Source organism: Rhea americana, unplaced genomic scaffold (assembly GCF_003343005.1).
Source record: "Rhea americana isolate MKP2758 unplaced genomic scaffold, rheAme1 scaffold_81, whole genome shotgun sequence".
NCBI lineage: Eukaryota > Metazoa > Chordata > Aves > Rheiformes > Rheidae > Rhea > Rhea americana.
The window spans coordinates 408,284-429,662 of NW_028186990.1; the positions used below are offsets into that span (position 1 = coordinate 408,284).

Consider the following 21,379-nt stretch of genomic DNA (forward strand, 5'->3'; position numbering starts at 1 on the left):
GGGGAAGGAGGGAGCCACGAAGCTGCGGCGGTGCTGGGACGGCAGAGCCACACGCGCAGCGTTCGCACTCGGCTCTGCCGATGGCCGCCGCCATCCTGGGCAGGCTCCTGGCTGATGGAAAAACGCTAGATGGAAACTCGGGGTGAGCCTATCTGGGCTGAAGTGTGGAAGCTCGTGAGATGCAGCAAAACCTGCCGTGGGTTTGTCAGGTTAGCGGCTTACTGGCATGTGCCACTCATATTAACCCCCATAATCTGGGCTGCAGGGGCAACGGCTGGTGTCTGTAGTAGGTAGCAGTTCAGAGAGTGCTGATGTTTAGCCCCTGTATCTCAGGGGCCGGAGGTGGAGTTTTACCCAGTGCGTGTGCACTTCGGTACAGTGTTAATTCTTACCGTGTAGCCCGCGGAGACAAGGTAGAGTTTTTAATAAATGTATACGGTGATGATACTGACAGCAGAGTTTGCAACAGATATATGTTCAAACAGTTCTTACAATTTTTTTTTTTTTTTTTTTTTTTGCAGAGGAAAGGGGGTGCAATGTTTTGGACATAATTGGCAGGGTTTGGGTGGCATGGAGCTGTTGGCATGGGGTGTGGGAGGAGGCCGTGACCTGCTCTGTGCTAGTCATGGCCGGTTCTAGCTGGCACAGATGTAAAACACCCCATGTCCTGCCAAAACCTCAGCCAGTCAGAGGAGCTTGGCCATACTTAAGAAAAAGTGGCACCCACTAAGGGTTGGGAGGCCCACGACGAGAGGCTTCGGGGGAGATACAAGGAAGTAGATGCTCTGAAAGACACTCTTGGAGACATGCTCTGGGGTTATGTGAGAGACTCCCAGGATATGCAGCAGAGGATCCTGAGAGAGAATCGAAGAGAGAAACTGAGGAGAGATCAGGAGATGCCACAGCCCTGTACCTGGGATTAGCCCAGCATGACTAGACACCTCTATTGACTAAGATATAAACGAACATAAATCATGGATCTTTGTTGCAGGATATGGCTTTTGAGCTTATTTGACTGAAAAGATACAGTTTATAATCATCCAAAATGGAGGGAAAATGAAAAGGCTCTGGTAGGAGCTGCCATCAAATCTCTTGGAGCATAAGAATATGAAAAGGCCATTTTATAACAGGATGTTCTACCTAACTTGTTGGTTGTTTGCAGTTCTTTTCTAATGGGCAAAATAATGCTGTGAATTAATTCTGAAACAATTTCTTTTTGTGTTCTAGGTAAGAGAATACCAGGTTTCTCACTATAATGAGACTACATCAAGGTAACTGATTTCAGGTGTCCGAAGCCTCTGATGGGATTATAATTGTGTGTGCATGTGTGTGGAGCTCAGATTCTCTTGCATATGAAAGATGTGTGAGTCATTAATAGATTTGATTTCCAAAGGAAGAGTGGCAATCTGTACCTTTATTAAATGTGGAAAATGTAATAGAAAGAAGTATGTTGCGTGCACCAGTGTCATTAGTTATATCCTACTCATGGCTGCTAAAAGTGCTTAATTCATGTTGTTGTTATACTGGATGTATTCTGGATGTCTGTATAGCCACAAAAAAAAGATGAAGACAACAATATGGTTGTTTTGAAAAGTGACTTTAAAAAATAATAAAAGAAACAGTTAGATATAAGTACCAAAGTACTGGTAAATATCAAAGTAGAAAAGATTCTAACATACCATAATGCGAAGGAAAGAGATACCATACTTGCTTCTGTTTGAAAAAGTGTATTTTGGCCAGCATTTTGCTGAAAAATGAGAATGGCACAACTTGTAATGTATCTTTCAGAAAACCATTTTTTTTCTTCTATAAGTATTTATTAGGAGGTCCTGGCTTAAAGAACCAAGTTCATTTACCTATTTTTTTGCCAGGAGACAAATGAGAGCTTTGGTAAGTGCTGGTTCAGGAGGAAAAAAAAAAAAAAAAGGTTCTGTTGTTCTATGAAGATTAATTTTGTGCTATATAAAGTTGCCGCTAATTACAGAGAATACAAAATAAAATAGCCAAAACCAGTATTAATGCATTGCAATAAAAGTAGCATTTACTACTTTTTTTTTTTTAAAGCAAGTATAAGAATGTTAGTTTTAGGAAAAAACTTGTATTCAAATATTCAAACATATTACATTTGATCTAAATAACAGTGCAGCCAAGCCTTTTACATTTATGTTCCTCACTCCCCCAAATTCTAAATACATTATTTTCTAGTCTTCTGATTCTTTAGCACAGTACTCTAAAAAAGGTCCCATGTTGAGAGTTAAATAACAGCTTAAAACAGGAACAGGAAAACAGAACAAAACAGTACTGTATGAATTGACATGCTTGAGCATCCAAAATACCTGTATCACTACAAGTTGTCATCATCTACTAAGTCTCAAAAAAAGCAGTTAAAAAATAATTACCTGATTCATTCTTGAGATCTTCGGTAACAGACCAAAAGGTTTCTGCTATGGCTCAGTGTTTTCTGTACTAAAACAGTTCTTTACCCAAGTTTACGGTTTTTAATTCCAAGTAATTTTTGAATATTGACAACTTTTTAAAAAAGTTCTCTTTTTCTTATGTGGTTTGGTCTTAGATGAGATTTATGAATGAGTCTTGTAAGAGTGATATATATAAATAGACAACTTGAATCTCATTTGTGAACCTGATTATTTAACTAAGATTCAGGGGATTCCTTGTAGTTAAACAATAAGCAGTGATTTCAGCCAAGATTTAGTACTATTGAATGCCTGTCACCTCCAACTTTCTAAGATTTTCCTGGAAATTTTATTAAAATTAGTATCTTTCCCCCCTCCCAAATCCATAATTTTGCAGTCCTTGATATGATAGTTTTCTGGTAAACATAATTTACAACATCTTGAAAACAATGAGAAGTTAGAAGGTCTTTTTTTTCTTTGATTGCATCCTGTCTTTAAAAAACAACTTTGAAGAGAAGAATAGTGGTGCTAGCATATCTTTAATAATGTTGTATTCAGATTTCACCAATTGAGATTCTGTGTTTGTTTCCAGTATCTAAGTAGTGGGACACTGGGAAACATAAAATCCCACAGCTACACAAAGACAAGTAAACAGCATAGATCTTTTACTGCTAGATGGAATGCTGTAATGAATCTAAATGTGTTTCTGAAAGTATGTTTTGGGGAGTTGGTCAGAGATTTCAAGATTCTTTAGATAAAATAGAAGTCATCCAGAGTTCTTTCATGAACAGAATTGGGACTGGTTGTTTTTTCTTTGTCCAGCTGCATTTTGAATAACCTGCCAGTGTCATTAGATCAGCAGAAGATCGATAGTTATTTGATTTAGCAACATCTGCTGTTCTGTGATGTATTTCTAGCAGATGCTCTTACTTTAAATGTAATATGTTATTTGTTTTAATCTTGGAGCACATAACCTGCGGTAGATGATGGTAATACCAATGCAGTGCAGGTTTTGCAACCGAGTTGTGTGTCTCTGGTCAAATTAATAGCTGTAAATCATGCAGATCGTCATTAACTTTTAATAAGGATGCAGTTGGGACACTTTTAAAATTATTCCACAAATTGGCATACAGAATTCTTCCAACTGTAGGGTGATTTATACCTTTCTCTTTTTTTCTTCCTTGTTTTTCCTCTCCCATCCACCTCTACCTGCCCCTAGTAGCCATGTTTTTTTTGTTATTGGTGGCTTAATGAAACTGAATGAACAGTGTATCAGAACTAGAGGATTGTTTCCTAAGTTTGTCACTGTGTTCTTATTTGTCACACCATACAAAGTGTTGTAATGAGAACAATGTCCAGTGATGAGATCTATAACTTACTTGAATTTATTTGCCTGTATAGCAGTCTGTTGACCAACAATGAAAACAAAGATAATTTTAAGAGAATCGTAGTGTTTCATACTTTATGTGAGTGTGTGATACCATCTATGAGAAATAAAATGCTGATAACATAAAATATTTCTGTAATCTAAGGAATTTTTAGTTAAAACTGCTCCTTTTTGAAGAGGAATATTATAATATTGCACAATACAGTGCTCTTGAATCTCTTTCCACAGCAGGCATTCCATGTTATTCAGTATTAATAAGTGCACTTGTAAGTACAATTTCCTTCTTTTCAAGGCTAATGGCACGCTATTACTTAACTTGTATGCTAATCCTGGCTTCTATTGTAAAGCAGCAGCAATCAAGAGAACCTCATATAGTGACAGCATCCGCTAAATGCTAAAATCCTCCATACAAACACAGATAAAAATTTTGGGTGGTTTTAGATGTTTGCTTGCATATTGATGGCTATTTAACCAATATGCCATGTGAAGTTACTTTGCTATTTAAGTGTTTTAATAACGGAAGGAATGTTCAACAGAATCAAATGGGCTTTTATTAGTTTATCATTAATAACTCCACATATTTTATGAAATAGCACAGGAAGTTACACAAGGTCATGAAACAGTTTCTTTTCCTTTCTTTACCATCACCCTAAGATCTTAAGTCAGTATGTTTCCAAGACCTGTTTTGAGGATCTAATCTTTCATAGGGTTTTGTGGCTAAGTAGAAAAATCTGTAATTTTCTTGGCTGTTGAAGAGCTTAGTCTAGGCTTCACATAGTGATTTCTGTGACACATATCACCTTTGCTCTTCTGTCAAGTGTCTATACATCTTAAGTAATGAGATATAGCTTCCTAGGCTAAATAAAAGGTCTACTATACCTGTGTGCAAAGAGAAGCTATAAAAATTCTTAAGAGTTGTATTTCTTTGGACCTGCTAAGATTAATAGAGGTTTCTCCACAGCTTGATGAAATAGCTCATCATAAATGTATTATTGGAATATAAGCTATAAAAGGTTACAAAACTACTGTGTATAATTTGTGACAAAGGCTATTATACTCCATTGACCATATTTTCCAATGCAATTTTCAGTCAGTTTTAAGCTATGACAACAGTTTGTGCTATAAATCATCTATGAATTGCAGAGATTCTTGGTGTTTCATGTAATTTTCACATACAGCTACAACATTATAAACAGTCTTTTTATATGTGGCATTACACTAGGGTAAATTGGATTTTTTGTCTCTGCTTTTTCTGAATCGATGTATGGTCTTTTTGAGATAAAAATGGGTAGGGATAACAGATAATCCCTCCTTCTACCTTTGCATCCCCAATCTAGAAAAAAATAATTGAACAAAAGACTTGACTTTATCCCTAAAATAAATTGCCAGTGCAGGAATTAGGTTTGACTACAAGTTTGACTATAAGCAAAATTATCAAGTTAAATGCATACTAATTTTTTTCGATGTAAATTGATCTAATACCATGAATGAGGAGGGAATTTTGCAGAAACACTAATATGAAATCAAGTGGTTAAAGTGTGCACTTGTATTAAATGTGCATGTGGAATCAAACATTTTTGGCAACCTTTCCTTTTTGTGCTTTATACTTCAAAATGTAACTTTCTTTTATTATAGTTATTATAGTTGTTATTATAGTGGGCATATTTCTTTAATTTTTTTTCACTCAGCAAAACTTTCAATCAGTAGATGAACAATTAGAAAGGAAAGAACAAAGTTCCAAATTGCCATTATATATATATATATTTCATGTATAGTGAAAAAAGTTAATTATAGTCTTCAGAAATACATTTAATAACTGTTATGTACATTTAATAAATAATGGCTACTTCCATATATAAACTAGAAATTTTTTGCAGTTCTGACCTAAATAATAAGATTAGGATAGGAAAGTAAAGGTATATCTTTCAGAGTTCTAGTATCATAAAGCTACTGTGGTATGACTTTATTTGCTGTGGTGGGTGGAGATCTGAAGTAACTTACCTATTCCTTGCATTGCTGGCAGAGTAACTCAAAATCTTCCTTCAGAATTCCTTCCAAAGCAATGCAGTGCTGCATTGTCCTTGACACAGGGCACATCACCATCTCATAGTTTAGTGTATGATGACAAACCATAAAATCTTTATTGCATGCACACACAAATCAATAGCAAGCTGAAATAAAGCTCTTCCCTCTCACAATCAAATTATTCAGTAGAAAAGCCAACAAAGTTACTCTATTGTTGTGATATTAATTAAAAAATATTTGTTTGCAAATCATACAGTTTTAGTAAAAATAAATCTAGAAAGCTAAGTCAAAACTGTTTTTGTATCAATCAAATACCAATTAATTTTTAACTAGATTATTTAACAAGAAATCTTCAAAATTAAGCTACTATTGATGCGTTGAAAAGTAAATGCAAATATGTTGCTTTCCAGATCACAGGGTTTCAAACCAAAAAGCAATTTTGGTGGAACAGAATCAGCTAACTCTTCCTGATCTGAGTCATTCTTTTTTTCATCAGTGCTCCTTTTTTTCCCTTGATTTGACTATTCAAGAATTGCACTGCTGTCACCCAGTCATAGAAAGATTTTTTTTCCTTTTATTGCATATTGGTTTGACAAAGTTCAGTGTAGAAAAGAACAGTCATATAGTATGTTCTAGCCCTCTGTTACATTAAAAAGTAGGTTGGCCTCTGTTCACTGTTAATACAGTTCTGCTTAGGTGACACCTAGTGAAGTCACAGATTTCATCTGAAAATGTACAAATGAAATAGGTAATCTTCGTACATGTGCTGGTTGCTGGCCCGTGTCAAACCCTGTGCTAGCACATTTCATTGCTGGTTAAAGCTGATTTAAGAAGGCATAATCCCACTACCACCATACATTCATTAGTGTGTATATGTTCCCTTAAAGTCAACCTTGTTCTCTCTCTAAGTCAAAACATAACTTACTTATTTCTTAACAAAACTTGTCTGTAGGTATTTATCCCATTCCAAAAGTCAGGATCCCTGAATTCCCTATTTATTAATAAGTTCTTTCTGAGGGATGCTTTATTTTCTTATTTAAAAATGCTTTTGAAGTTATAGAAGAAAAAGTCTAGATCTGTTTTGTTTACATATAGATACACTAAAAAAAACCAAAAAGGCCTATGATGGTACTGACATATATTTTCCTTCTGAGGACAACATGCTGAGTCAAATGCTTAGCTTTGGATATACTTACAGATCTTAGAACTTTGTTAGGAATCTAGAAATAGATGTTTTCTGTGTGTCTGTAGGTTGAAAGAAGAATCTTCAATTGAAAGAAGATTTTGTAATTTTGATTTTTTAATCATTCTGTAATCAGCTAATGCTAATCCAGCATCACCTTGTGCTACTTCGTCTTGCCATCAAATATTTGCCTACCTTTTTATGCAACTTGCAATGGAGGAAGGCATAAGAGAGTTTGTTTTTACCTGTGAGTTTATGTCTTTTCATAACAAATGGGACTTAAGTTCATGCCTAAATTTAAGTACATGGTTAAGAGCTGCTTCCTCCAAAAGATTTCATTTTATTTTTTCATAAATCCTTAATTGCAAACTCTTGGAAGCAGAAAATGTTGATGGTAGTCATTTAGAGAATGCCCAGTATAGCAAGATTCCTATCATTGTCTGAGACTTTTAGTGCTAGATCTATAGAAATAATTTGTGAATGAATTGAGTAAATCTAAACATAGCAGCAGTATTTTTTGAGCAGTTTTCTTGGTAATTAGTACTGTTTTCATGGAAGATGAGTGAGACAGAGAAACTGAAATTGCAAAAAAAATCAGCGAATTAAGAATAAAAGACTGAACCCACAACGTTTTTTTTTAATTATTCCTTAAAAAGTCTATATACTTTTCTTCCATAATATTTTGGCCAATTATGTTAAATAATTGACCAAATATTTTAGTTACTGACCAAATATATCAGGCTCCAGGAAGAAGCTATGGTAAACTTTGTACTGTTAGAAGAAAATCTGATGAATTAGTTGGTTGCCAAAGTAGGGAGAGCTAGAGAGCTAGAGAGGAGGAAACTAGTCCTTAAAACAAAAAAAAAAGAGAAAAATATACTCCAGTAATTAATATCTGACATTCTATATTTTGTTGCAAAAATGACAAAATAGTTTCATCCTCTGTTCCTTTTTTTTAATTAAATACTTTGATACTGGCAAAGCTGGATGATATTGGCACTATGTAGCAGGCATCACTGACAAAGAGAACCGCAAAATATAAGTTAGGAAATAACATGAATCTAATTACCTTCCATTCCATCACAGTGGCGGCATCAAGCTTGTGAGGGAGCAGCTCTTGGGGAGACATCCAGGTTTCTCCAGCTGTATTTTGTGTTCTTCACATGGGCTCTGATCCAGCAGTTCATTTTGATACATGGTTAATCCCATTAAAACAAGTCCTTAACGTCATACAGGGTCGAGTTTGTGTTTAGCCTTGATTCGTGTGATGCTCGCTTGTTGAACTGAGGTATGTACTGAAGAGGTTTCCTGAGTTGGGATCTAGTAGCTAGGATAAGGAACTTAAACATCTGCCTTACGAACTTCAGTGGGTCAATATAAGATGTGATATGAAATGTCATTTTGTCTGTTTTTTGCCCATCTCACCAGAGGTTAAATCTCTGGCAGATGAGGCAGTGTGGTGTCTGGCCTTCCTTGCACATTTTATAGGCTGGAATATTTAATTCAGCCAGCAATTTTTTAAGTTTACATTTGTCTGCAACCCTTTAAAGGGTGACAGCTGAGGAGTAAATCCTTACATTCTGCTTTTGCTACACAGGTTGTATAGCCTGCCAGAAGAGAAGGGAAGACAGGTGGGTACAGTAACTTCTCGGGTCACTAAAAATGAGGAGGCAGAGCTTTAGAGAGCCATCCCATCTATTCCAAGTTTGTCCAAGTTCAATCTGTGGCTACGTAATAAAACCTCAAATAGTGGTCCTTGGCTAATAGAACTTTTTATAGAACTTCTTGTATAATTCTACAACCTTGATTAACATCTGTTTTAGAGAAAGCTGAGAAACTTTCTCTCTTTTTACTTCTGTGCTTCACACTCTCCTTTCATGAGTCCAGCAGATGTCTACCTATTGCATCCTTAAATCCAGTGTCCTCTGTCATTTTAGTTCTCTAATTCAGTTTACTATTAACAAGTAAACCACAAATAAAATTCAGATAATTTTGCAAACTGTCAGAGGTGGAAAGCTGTTCACAGTAAACACAATTGCATATCCATTGAAATTAGGAAAAATTTGGAAGAAAATTTATAATTTGGAAGAGAAATACAAATCTTGTCATGGGAAATTCTTCTCTCTATTATTGTCTGGCCTTATTTGAATATTTGGTTATTCTTAACGCAATTTATGAAAATTTATTTTATAGATGATTAAAAAAGCTTGTATCAAAAGCCAAATAGTTTGTTTCCTCCTCAGTGATGTATTAGTTCCGCATTTGTCCCTATGTATAAACCCTTTGTTTTGTCCTAAATCTTAGCATTCTCTTACTTCTAAGCATGTTTGCACAGGCACACATAGAATCCAAATAACGGTAATCTGTGTAAAGAATATATACTGAAACACCTCAGGTGCTCTGTTTAGATGGAATATTCATCTAAATGGATGTAGATGCAATATGCACTTTGGCAAAGTGCCATGACTTTCAGACTTAACTGTAGGAAGAATCAATAATGAAAAATCCAAAGTTAGAGAAGGCAAAGGAATAGAAGTTGTCTTTTTGTGCATGCTGAATTTGGAAGGACATTTCAATGTGATACATATTTCTGGTTAAAACGCAGACTGCTGCAATACAGCATATTTCATTAACTATTAACATTACTAATACAATCTCTTTATATGGCATCTTCCCTCCTTTGCATTTGATTCAGCAGCACTCACTTTATATGCATAGATGCAGGGAAGTCTGTTCTGGAATCCCTCACCTGGTCTGTGACACCCATCACACCCTACCGTGCATTTCCATCCCCAGCAATCACATTATTTCTCAGCAGAAACTAAGTATGTTGCCAGATGCACAGTCACCATAGAAGAACAGTGCAGCAATGCTTGCCCCTCTATGTGACTGATTTGCAAACTAGCTGCTCTGGACCTCCTGTCTCCCGGGAGTGTTGCACTTCCCATGGCATAGACTGCTTTTGTCTTTTCCTCAAGAGACCCCCTAATTCCCTTATCTTTTCTTTCTTTCCCTGCTCAGCCTCCTTGATACAGCAATGAACCTCTGCCAAGACCAAGACAATTTGCCAAATACACAGCTGTCTTAAAAGAGAGAGAGCCTATTGGAACAGTAGGACACCTGAGTATGCAAGTCCACCCAAAGAACAATAGTCTTTTTAAAGAGCTATAGTTTATCCAGGACAGAGAAATACACATGGCAGTATGATAATTTGCTCAGTCACACACACTTATATTTGTCAGCCTAGCTGTTGTCTCTGGAGTGCTGCATAAAACATTAATAATCCTTTTCATTCGAAAGCTTCAGGGAGAAAAATTCTTAGTTTAATTAGTACATTTAATTAAATGACAATTTTGTTACCTTTGCAAGGCCTTTTAATTCAATTTAAAATCATAAACCCTATTTATTGCCCAATTTACACACTGGTACATTTTCACAAAAAATTCAGATAGGATTTTTGCGTATTATTGCTTCTGCCTAAAATGCATGTCATAAACAGTGCAGTAGGTCAGAATCCCATTTAGTGTTAATTGGCAGAGCTTAAGTGAAGCTATGGAATGAGTTGTAGCACCAGATACGGCCAAACAGTTCCAACAAAGCAACCTTGCTTTCACGTGGTCTACATAAAGAATGTATACAAAACTTGTCTTATTACACGCACAGTATTGTGGTGTTTTAGACATTTTATTTAGGATAAGTTGAGTGTAATGAACTTTAGGTCACCTGTCAGTACACAAAAATATAACTTAACGTCTAAATTTGGAACCTTAACTTCTTCCCCTGAAAATGAAGTATGCATGGTATTCTTCTTACGCTCCTTTATTATGTTTTATTCAATAAACAGTAAGTGAGATGGTTACATGCTATGAAACTTTATAAAGCTGCAGTGTTTTCCTGGGAAACCATCTATACATCTTGTACTGTTTCTCGGCAGAGGTTATTTCCTATAGTTTGTGGTTTGTTGAGATAGTGGACTGGTACAAAATAAGCATATATTTAGATGAAAGCCTGGCTATAATGTCTGAGAGATATAAAAGAAATTACATTGTTCTTGTTTGCACATATGTAGCTCAGAATAAATGAACATAGAACTTCTAGCTTAATGGGATTTGCCATTGAGTAGCTGGTGGCAAAGTGTCTGTGGCTAAGTGTAACTTAGCAGAGATAAAACTCGATAAAAAATGTGTATGGAGGTATTAAACTCCTACAGTGTATCATTTTTCTTTAAAATAATAATAAAATAATAGAAAATATGATGTATTTTGGATACAATTATAGATAAAATACACAGTGTTAAATATCACTTTGTTTCAGTCAGAACTTTCACTGAAGTCATTTTTCCATTATTCAGGGACCTGAATTAGACCTAATGAAGGCTTCAAGATTTGGGCAATCATGTTTTTTGAATGAATGACTTGGTTTGGCTTGACCAATGGTCAGCTGTCTTCTCATGGCTTCCTGACTTGTGTGCTACTGAGGTGGCTTTACATCTGTGATATAAGGGACACACTGCAATTTCTGGAAGTACTAAAGAAATGAATTACTTGTATGTGGACTATTTAATACATTGCATGCCCTAGTTTTTGGTAGTAGAACTTCTGTGGTTTACAAAGAAAAGAAATTTTCACTCAGCTCTTTTTACTATCCGTTTCTTTCTTTCATTATGCAGTGTATACTTGTATGTCTGTGTGCACATGCAGAAGTACATAGATGTTTGCTCATTTGCATTTTATTGGTCTTTTCCTTTGTCTATTTGTTTCTTTGACAAATAGTGACCCGAACCTGAAAACTTGACATTGTACAAGCATCTAGTTGCTTTCTCCTGCTCTGAAGTCTGCATGTAAATTCAAGAATTTCTCCTTGGCAAGACTGAATGCTTTGCTATTTTTTTGTAACATTCAGCTCTCATCCATTAAGCCATTTATTTTTGTGTTAAGGCTGGCACCAGGTGCTAAGGATAAAAGCAGACTGAAAGTGAGCAATCAAAGAAACATAGGTGCATGTAGCTTAAGCAGTAACTTTGTTCTCTAGAAAAATGATGTGACTTTGTAATAGTAAATTTAGCATGACTGTTCAGTAAAGTGACTCCTATAGTGAAAAGTCCTCTAATGGAAATGAATGTTTTTTGTTCTTGATGGTTCTTTGTTTTTCTTTGTCAGTCTAAACTAGTTACTAAAGTATCCAGAATAGGTGGTATTTCTGATGAGCACCCTCTGTGTGCATGATTATTACTGTGCGAGAGGAGGAAAAGAGGAAAACACGAGTTTGTTTAATAAGGATGTATTTCATTTTTCCAGTGAGGTTTTCCAGAGAAGAAAGTGTTGGAGGCTGAGCTGTTCAGATCTTGACAGGTTATATATTCCTTCTGCTCCCAGTTAATTAATGGAAAATCCCCTCTTGTAATATTTTGATTTGAGAAAATCTGGTTTGAAGAAGTTCTTCACAAAGAAGAGGAGATAAAACCTGAGCCTATTATCTGCTTTATCCTTTCTGTACTCTGTTGTCTCGTCTGCCTGTTGGGCATGGATTCAGTACCTCTTCATTTCCCTTACTGCATGCCACCAACGCACAGGGTCTGCTTGAGTCCCGTTGTGAGTCAACCAGTCATGGAATGGGTTGCTGACTACACTGCAGGAGGTTTAAATATTTCCTGGAGTTCAATGGTAGTCTGAGAGAAATGAGACGGGGGAAGTCTAAGGTAACACATTAGTGCAGAATTTCACTCAAAGGAGTATTTCAATTTAAATACCTCTATTACGCGTTTAATAGGGTTTTAGCTTCTTTCCCTGTTGTGCTGGTGTGCAGCTATTTTTCTCCTCCTGTCCTTACTCCTTCTCCCAAATGTTTTCTTCCTTAGGATTAATACAGATACACTTGAGTTGCTGCATATCTCTTGTAGGAGTTAAAATACAAAACACTGTTTTTGCTTTCAGAAGTGAGTGAGAAAATTGAAGTCTTCAGGGAGAACTCTGAAAGCAAGCACTATGCGAAGTTGCAAGTATTTGTAGGGATAGGATGGAGGTAATAAAGAGCCAAAGAGTGTGACCATTCATTTATATCCCTCAAAGCTGGAGCTAGTCAGCCCTCACAGAGAAGAAACACAAAAAGAAATTGAACTTCTCTGTAGAAGAGAGAGCTGAAATAATAGGCACTGCAGAAAATGCAACTTGGAAGTAATAGCAAGATCATATGAAAGTGGAGGCAGATGTGGTCAGAGGCATATAATTATTCTATAAGAGAAGTAACAAAGACCTAGTAAAGAAGCCTGAAAACGTATCACAGAAGCACTTACAACAGTACTGTAAGAAGTTAAGGGAGTTCTTCAAATGACCGTTTCCTGATAGAGTCATGCTTTCTCAAGACCAAAACCTAAGATTCCTACCATATTCAGGAAGGAGGATGTTTGTGTACTCCTTGTAATAGCAATGGTTTGTGTATCACAAAAAAACTACCTCCATCCTTAATTTCCCTTCCAAACAGAAACCATCTGTAAGACTGCAAATATTATTGGACAACCTGGCTAAAATGGATAAAACTAGGAAAATAAGTGAATTCTTCAACATTACCACACTAAGTGTATTTTCAGAGTTTAATTTAAATATTGGATAATTGCGTGCATATGTACATACATATAGCTATGCTTATATATGTGCTCCAAAAGTACCCTCTCAAAAATACATCTCTTCGTTTGCACTGAAAACAAGCATATTGTTCCGATTCCAGGTACTTTTCCTCATATATCTAGTCATGCCTCTGAACAATTTTATAAGAGTGGCAGGTTAGCATAGGAGATTCTAAGTTGGTTGTTCCTGTACCAGTCTATGGGACCCTGCAATGGGGTGAGCATGAGCAGATATATTTTAGAATGGAGTAAGGAGTTACTTCATGTTTTTTAAAGTCCTGTGCCCTGTTGTTTGATGCAGAGTATCACATAAGTGCCCTTAAGGAGAATATATTCATGCCATAGGTTTGGTAAGTCTTTGCACCTGTGAATGTAGGGATGTCCCTGGCATACTGAGAAATGGGAGCTCCAGGCTAGAGTCCTACAACTAGGAAAAGAGCATACGAGGATTGCTCCCTTCTTAAGCAGAGGATTGGTGGAGCGAAATGTAATATAGACTCCGATCTGAGTTTTAAGCAGCCTGTGAATATAATGTATGTATGCAGAAGGAGCAGGGGGTGCAATTGCCACTAGCACAGATGAAGAAAATAGGATATGTGTTGTCAGATCTACGTGCAGCGTTTGAACTCCTGGTTTCTGTTTCTTCTTGTCTAAGCAAAATAAGTAGCCCACAGCTGTAGGCACAGTTTATTACTCCTCTGCCTAGAGCCTGCTTCTGTTTTTTATTATTATACCTCTCCATAGTATTTAGTAGGTCATTATTCAACTTTTCTTTTTCTTTCCAAGGATAAAATTTTGATTTTTTAAGAATTATGTTCTTATATGTACATACATAAGGATAATTGATGAAAGTCTTTGTGCAAAGCCAGACCCATATAATCAATAGTATAGCTCAGTTTATATGACTAGAATAGCTGTATTTATGTGGTTACACACCATATGTTAGTGTTTTTATTTTCCAGCTTTATGTTGCATCTTTAAAAAGTTCTAGCTCTTTTCAGTTCATAAATTAAAAACTGCCCTTTCTTTTGTAGACAGGAACACCAGTTACAGTTTACAGCAGCTGAATCCTTCTGTTACACTGAAGATTATTTTTAAGAGGATAGAGTTGCAGTTCTTAGCTAACCAAATCAGCTTATTTGTTTTGTATTGTTGCATACACTGTCAAAATTGTTAAATAGGAATTTAGCTTGTAGCCTTGAAACATCTACTGATTGATTTTTAAGTGATACTTCCCTACTGTATTTTTGAATGTAGTCTGGGCTGTGTTTTATTCTCCGTTCTCATCACTTCTGGTAGATTTGTTGATTTGCTATCTCTGTGTTTTCTGTGTAGAGCTCTGTGTCATGGTTGTCCTATGTCCTCACTAAGGTTGTAATTCTGCAGAGGCCATGACGGAAGATCCTGTCCCCTCCCCGAGTTTGCATTGACCTCCATGGCATTCCACACGTGTGTAAGGCTCTGCCTAATTCCTCTCAGAGAATCAGACCTGGAGATTACCCAGGGAATATAATTTTTAAGTGAATTTCTGCCTTCTAGAAGGGCAAATGCCGTTGCAGCTAATGTATAAGTAGCTCTGTAGGCCTCCTAAAATGTTGCAGCATGGTATCTTCCATGCTGTGATCTCTAAGGGGGTAGGCAGATCACTTCATCAATCCGAACTGCTGTATAAATTAGCTGGAGTTTAGGGTTTTAAAAGCTGTCTAAACAGCAAATACTTTTTAAAATGTAAGAAATGCAGTTCACGATGTCCTCTGTAATCTGGAGTTTATTTTGTATTTACAGACTGAATTGCACTTTATATGCAAATGACTCATTATACTTTAGAAAAGCAATATGTTAATTTGATTAATTTCTTCCCTTATTTAAATCTTATGAAATGTCACCTGCCATTCAATCTACACACCATTTATAACAAAACAACAAATATTACAAAGAGGTGAAGCATTAAATTTCTCCTAAACACAAGGCAGATAGGACAGGTCTCAGTTTATGCACACAGACATTGCTGAGTGTGCTGAAAATCTGGAGATTTTTTTTTCTTCCGTCACAAAACTCATTAGAATTAATGAGAAGAAAAACAAAAACCCTCCTTCATTCCTTCGTTGCAGAGAAAAATGAAGAACTGTAGCCTTCTGTATTCTTTGGGGCATCCAACAGGTAGCCTGTCAGTCCCTTTACCATAAGAAGGCTTCTTCTCTCCCAGCCATCAGTAGCCATCCCTCATTATTTGCTATAGAGTATTTACTTAAAACTGTTAGTTTCGCTTCTCTTTAAGGGCTGGTCTAGTGCTTAGAGCTTAAAAAAGACATCTATTCTCAGTTTACCATATTAGTTTGTGACTGGGCTGATAATCTCTGTTCTCTACCTCTGCTCTTTACCAAAGCTTTCCCTACTCTGACACTGATGGTTACAGAATTCCTAAGAATATTGTGAGACATAATGATTTTTAATATTTTCAGATGTGTTTGCTTTCTTCTAATGCACAGTTAGGTGTGCACCGTCTGAAGTACAATTCTAGTTTATTAATATTATTATTATTTCTTTATTCCTGTGGAGGCTGAGAAGAGATTTCTTACGGTATTAGGCCTCACTGCTCTGTCCTGTTGGTGACTCTTGTATCACCATGTTGTATTTCCTGAGACTTGCAAAGTATAATATGAATTAGCATTTAAGTTGCATATATACATACTATATGTGTGTGTGTGTACATATATATATCTATATATCTATATATATGTGGTGCTGCATCTATAATATATGTTTATATGCTCTTTATTCCTTTATAGATTTTTGATCACACATAAAAACGTAGGTGCTATCTGAAATATTCTCATTTTTTTTCAGAAAGTGAGTCTAGATTTATGAGTGCTTTGTGGATCTTTATTCGCGAACAATATAATTCCTAGAACCAAGGAAACTAACACACTAAACAGTTCAGAATGACCTTGAGTAGTAAAATGTATTTTCTTAAGTATTTATGAGTTTGAAAAAAAATAAAAACAATAAAAACTGTTCAGTATGAGAGCAATGTCTACCTAGATTAATAGTTTTATTATTAATAGCTTTAGACTATATTATATCGTTTAATTGATGTTTATAAATAGCTTCCTTCCCTGTGGTTATGAAATACAACATTTACCAAACTTCTTCTTTGATGGAATTTACATATGGCACATCAGGATGATTAAAAGCCAGCCGTCTTTTCACAGCATGGCAAGAAATAGGATTTGATTTATCTTCATTCCTCGCCTACCACTTGCTGTGACTGTACTTTTGAAATTTTAATATTCTCATTTCTCATAAGGAGTTTGTTATGTAAAATATTATGTAAATAACTTTTTTGCTTTGTGTTTTTGACTTTCTATATAAAAAGTAGTAATTTTAATGTGATGAGCAAATAAAGCAGGAAGGTGATGGAATGAAAAGCCTTCTTAGCTAAACAGATTTTTGTAAAAAAAAGCAAATTTCTCCTTCAAAATCTGAAAGAACTGAGGTACAGTATAATGGGAACAGTATGTATTGTTCCCTTTCATGTGATCTATTTAGCAATTGATGAATGAATGGCTGGAAATATAGAATTTCTGGATTTCAGTTTTTACCCTTGCATAGGTTAATGCAAGCACGGTGTGGTTTTCTAAGACAAGCGTGTTGCTTGTGGGCAGCCAGAGCTCTTCTGCTCTCTGCTCTCCCGGCTTCGTCTTCAGTAGCAAACGTGGTACAAGGTCCAGGCCTCAGCTCGTCCACGCTGTGGTATAATAATCTTTCCGGAATGGGGATACCACAGCACATACCTGCTGCGACAAAATGCATTTGAAAGGACTGGGGATTGTGTATTCCAGTTGCATCTGCTCAGGTATTGCTCTTTCCATGCTAGCCTTCCTGACATAAGAGATCTGATCAAGGTGTTCTTCAAAATTCTGCACCATGCTGGGAAATTCTAGTATAAACCTGTTGTCTCACACCTTCTAATTCTTCTTAAGCAATTAAGCACCTGCTGATTTACTGATGTTAGACTAGGATTTTTACTTTGATTTCTATCCGTATTTCAGCTTAGTTCTTTTTTCCTGTTGCTCAGTTCAAGGGACCTAGAATGAATTCGACTGTCCTCCTTCTCCCTTCCTGTGAGATGTCCTGTGCCTATTAAACACCTGTTTCTTAGTAAAATGAAAATAAAAACAAATTAAATGTTCTCTGTGCTGTTGATTTAGAAAACTGAATACAAAACAGTACGAAATAGAGCATTGGCTAAAACTGTGCAGACCAGAGTGAATTAGCTGATGTTAAACCAGAGTATAACAAAGTTTAACAAAAATTAACCAAATGAACTAATTAACCAAAGTTTTGAAATAGCAGGTGCATGGTGAGTGGTTTACACAGCTGACCCACAGTTAGGTTGATTTTTGTTTGTTTGTTTATTAAATCCCCACTTTCCTGGCTAATATGCTTACCTTGCAGGCAACTTGCTGAGGTTTTAATATGCAGAGAAAGAAGGAACAAGCATACTAAGGCCAAATTAGGTATGTATTACTTGGGCAGTTCACAGCAGTGAAAGAGAAGAAAAGATCCTCTGTACAAAACAGTCCCACTTTGTTACACTGTTAGAAAAATAAGGGGAAGGAATCATATCCCTCCCTGATTTTTAACACAATATTTCATATGCAGTGTCAGTTTTCTTTGCCAGCTTTAGAAAGGGGGATGTGAACATGAGTATTGTCAATTCTAAAAATAACAGATAAAATCATTCTAGAATTGGAGCCCTGCTGGGACTGTGAAGTTTATTAGGATAGGGCTGTTGCTGGAATGCTTTCAGGTCTTGTCCCATGAGGTGTTCAATGTCCTTAAATTCTGTTGGATCTGAATGGTAAAAAGGATTAAATGTTCTGCAAGGCAGAATAAATGACTTCCTTTCTCAGCAAGTATATAAAACCAGTGTAAAATGTGTTTTTCTTGCTTTGTGCATTGTTATAAATGCTATTTGTTCTGATAAACAATATGTACAAATAGATTGTAACCACATTACCACAACAAAACTTGCTTTACTAGCTGTGGGAATAAAATGAGGATTAGGCAGGACTTCTTGGGATTTAGTTTATAGACTGTAAACTGTGGCAAATCTCTATTTAAATAATTCTGGAAAGAAGCATGATGCTCTTAAGTTTCAAGTTCAGAAGTTTCTCGGTTGCTGGCTGGTCTACAATAGTGAACTTGTGCTGTCTCCAAGAAACTACTGAACAACATGCTACTTCTGCAAAACTTGTCTGGAGAACAAAAGGCTTCCAATTTCTGACATGCCATTTTCACCACTCTGGATGTTTTCTTTTTTCTTTACCATTGTTTCAATTACACAGTGGTATGGAAGTCAGTAATTACCAAGCAAAAAATATGAGGTGAACTATTCAAATAATTAAGCTAGTAAGTAGATTGTAATTTATCACTTGTCTTTAACATGTGCTTGAAATTCATGGTGAAGACTTCATCAAGCTATTGTTTGTGGTCCAGGAAATTATATCAGACAGGTGTCATTTAAATAATTTGCTGTATCCAAAGGATACAATATATGAAAAACAGAACGATATATATGATTTATGGCTGATGTTTCATGTCCCTGAAAGAGTATTGTAAGAAAGAGGAAAAAACAATTTTTTTTGGTCCTAACAGTATTTCCCTAAGATGATTGTTAGGATGCTAAACTTAGGAACATTCAGTTTCTGTGCAGGTATATTAAAAGATGTTATATAATGCTAATATTTAGGCTGGGATGCATATCTTTTCGTTCTCATCATATATTCATTTTTGTTGAAACATAAAGAACAGCTTATCTTTCTCCTGCAGAACACAGTATAATTTGTATTTACCATTACTGAGGAATGCTATAATTATGCTTGTAAAGATTAAGACACCAATGAAAAACGAGGGGCCTTTTCATTGAACATACCAGGTAGGGCACAGGCTACACAACCATCCTTATGTTGCTCCTTTGCTGATCTAAGACCTGCCCTGTTCTAATAGAGTATTGCAGTGCTGGCCTGCCTGATTTCCTACTAAGCAGGAACAGTAACAAACAGATGGCTTTGGTTTGTCCCTACAGCGGGTGCCCTATGAGCTGAAGTGAGTTATATTGTACGTTGTTCTCATAAATCTCTTTCGATGCACTTATTCAAGATGTGACAAGGTTCAGAATAAAAGTAGCAAAATCTGTAAAAGCCAAGTTAAAACAAATTTGAAAATACCTTTGTGTCCAATTTTGAATTTGTTAAATGACTACTAGATTTGAAGTCTCTCACAACATCTGTGTAATGTTACTAAAATAAAAATATTGCCCGGCTTAGTCATAGATGATACAGACTCATAGTTGCTGACAGCTGTCTTGACACTAGAACATACTGTTTTGTATTTCATCCCTTTTCACTGGGATTGAAGCATTCAGTGTTCTAACCTTACAGATAACTTTCTTTAGACTAAGATGTAATATGAAACTGGGTTAGCCCATGGCTCTGCCTCAGGGCAGAGGCATGCGGAAGAGGCCAGTGCTCTAAGATTCACAGCAGAAAGCTCTATATAGACTAATTAATCATTTAGGGGGGTGAGGTGTGGGGGTCAGAACTCCCACAGTGCTCACTTGTTTAATATACTTATTAAATACCTAGAATTTTTAAAAAGGAAGAGAGGAAAGACTTTCACTGCTTTTTGAAGCATATGAGAAATCATTACAGTTGGTAGCAGTTGTTGCATCTAAATCAAGGTTATCTGCTCCACTTTGTTGCACAAATTTGGCACTGCCTTTTGTGCAGTTTGTGTGGGCCAAAGAAACACATGTGCAAAAGGAAAGAATTTATTGTCAGTCTAAATGAAATCTTAACAAATCAAATAATTCCTGTTATTTGAGATCTAATTATAACATATAAAGGAAAAAGGTATGACAGAAAAAGCCTCAATAATAATACAATTTAAATTGTTATGCACACATTTCCTAGTATCTGTCCCTCTTCTCTGATGTTTTACTTACCCTTTCTATGTCTGTCTGGGTCTTAACAGCTTCAGTCGTGCTTAAATGGAAAGGGAGGCAGAAGTGGGTTGCAACAAATCATCTGCATGCTGAGCCCTTCGCTGGGAAGAGTATGATGTTAATGGCTTATTTCCCCTTCACTCTAAGCTCCATCTGAGGCTGTTCTAATACATTCTTGTAACACATATGTTCTTGTAACACATTCTTGTTACAGCTTGCTCTTTTCTCTTTGGTTTACAATTTCATGGTATATTCAGATTTACTGTAGATGGTGTGTTTTGTAAATGTTGGATACTTGTTCTTTATTTTCTTTTTTTGTATAATCTAACTTCCAAGGTTGCATCCTCCAGTGACCAGTGAATGACTATCAAAAGCTGATTTGTAGCTCTGGGTCTTCAAATATCGTCTCTCTGTCCTTTGAAGGCCAATGCTATCACCCCATGTCCACACAACTTTAGCAGCACTTTTATTTTAGGATCAGAGATAGCTGATTATACACAGAACAACAACTTCTAATTACTATCTATTAGTTACAAAGCTGTATCAAAATTCTAATAACAATAGGAGTTATACTACATAATTGTACAAAACTAAGGCAAATCAAGCTAAGTAGCAGTTATCTGCTCATTAGGTAGTTGCTGTTACAGCTTATTAAGGTAAAACAAAGCTCCAGGTAAACGTAAAGCAAATCTGGACAAAACCCAAGAAGCTCCCGTCTTGTGGCCTTGCAGAGTTAATA

At 36.1% G+C, this 21,379-nt stretch overlaps 1 protein-coding gene across 2 annotated transcripts in view; it reads left to right on the top strand.

The window, feature by feature from the left end:
- Positions 1-21,379, top strand: part of CADM2 (cell adhesion molecule 2) — a 666,801-nt gene that overhangs the window by 311,163 nt on the left and 334,259 nt on the right. The window lies entirely within an intron of this gene.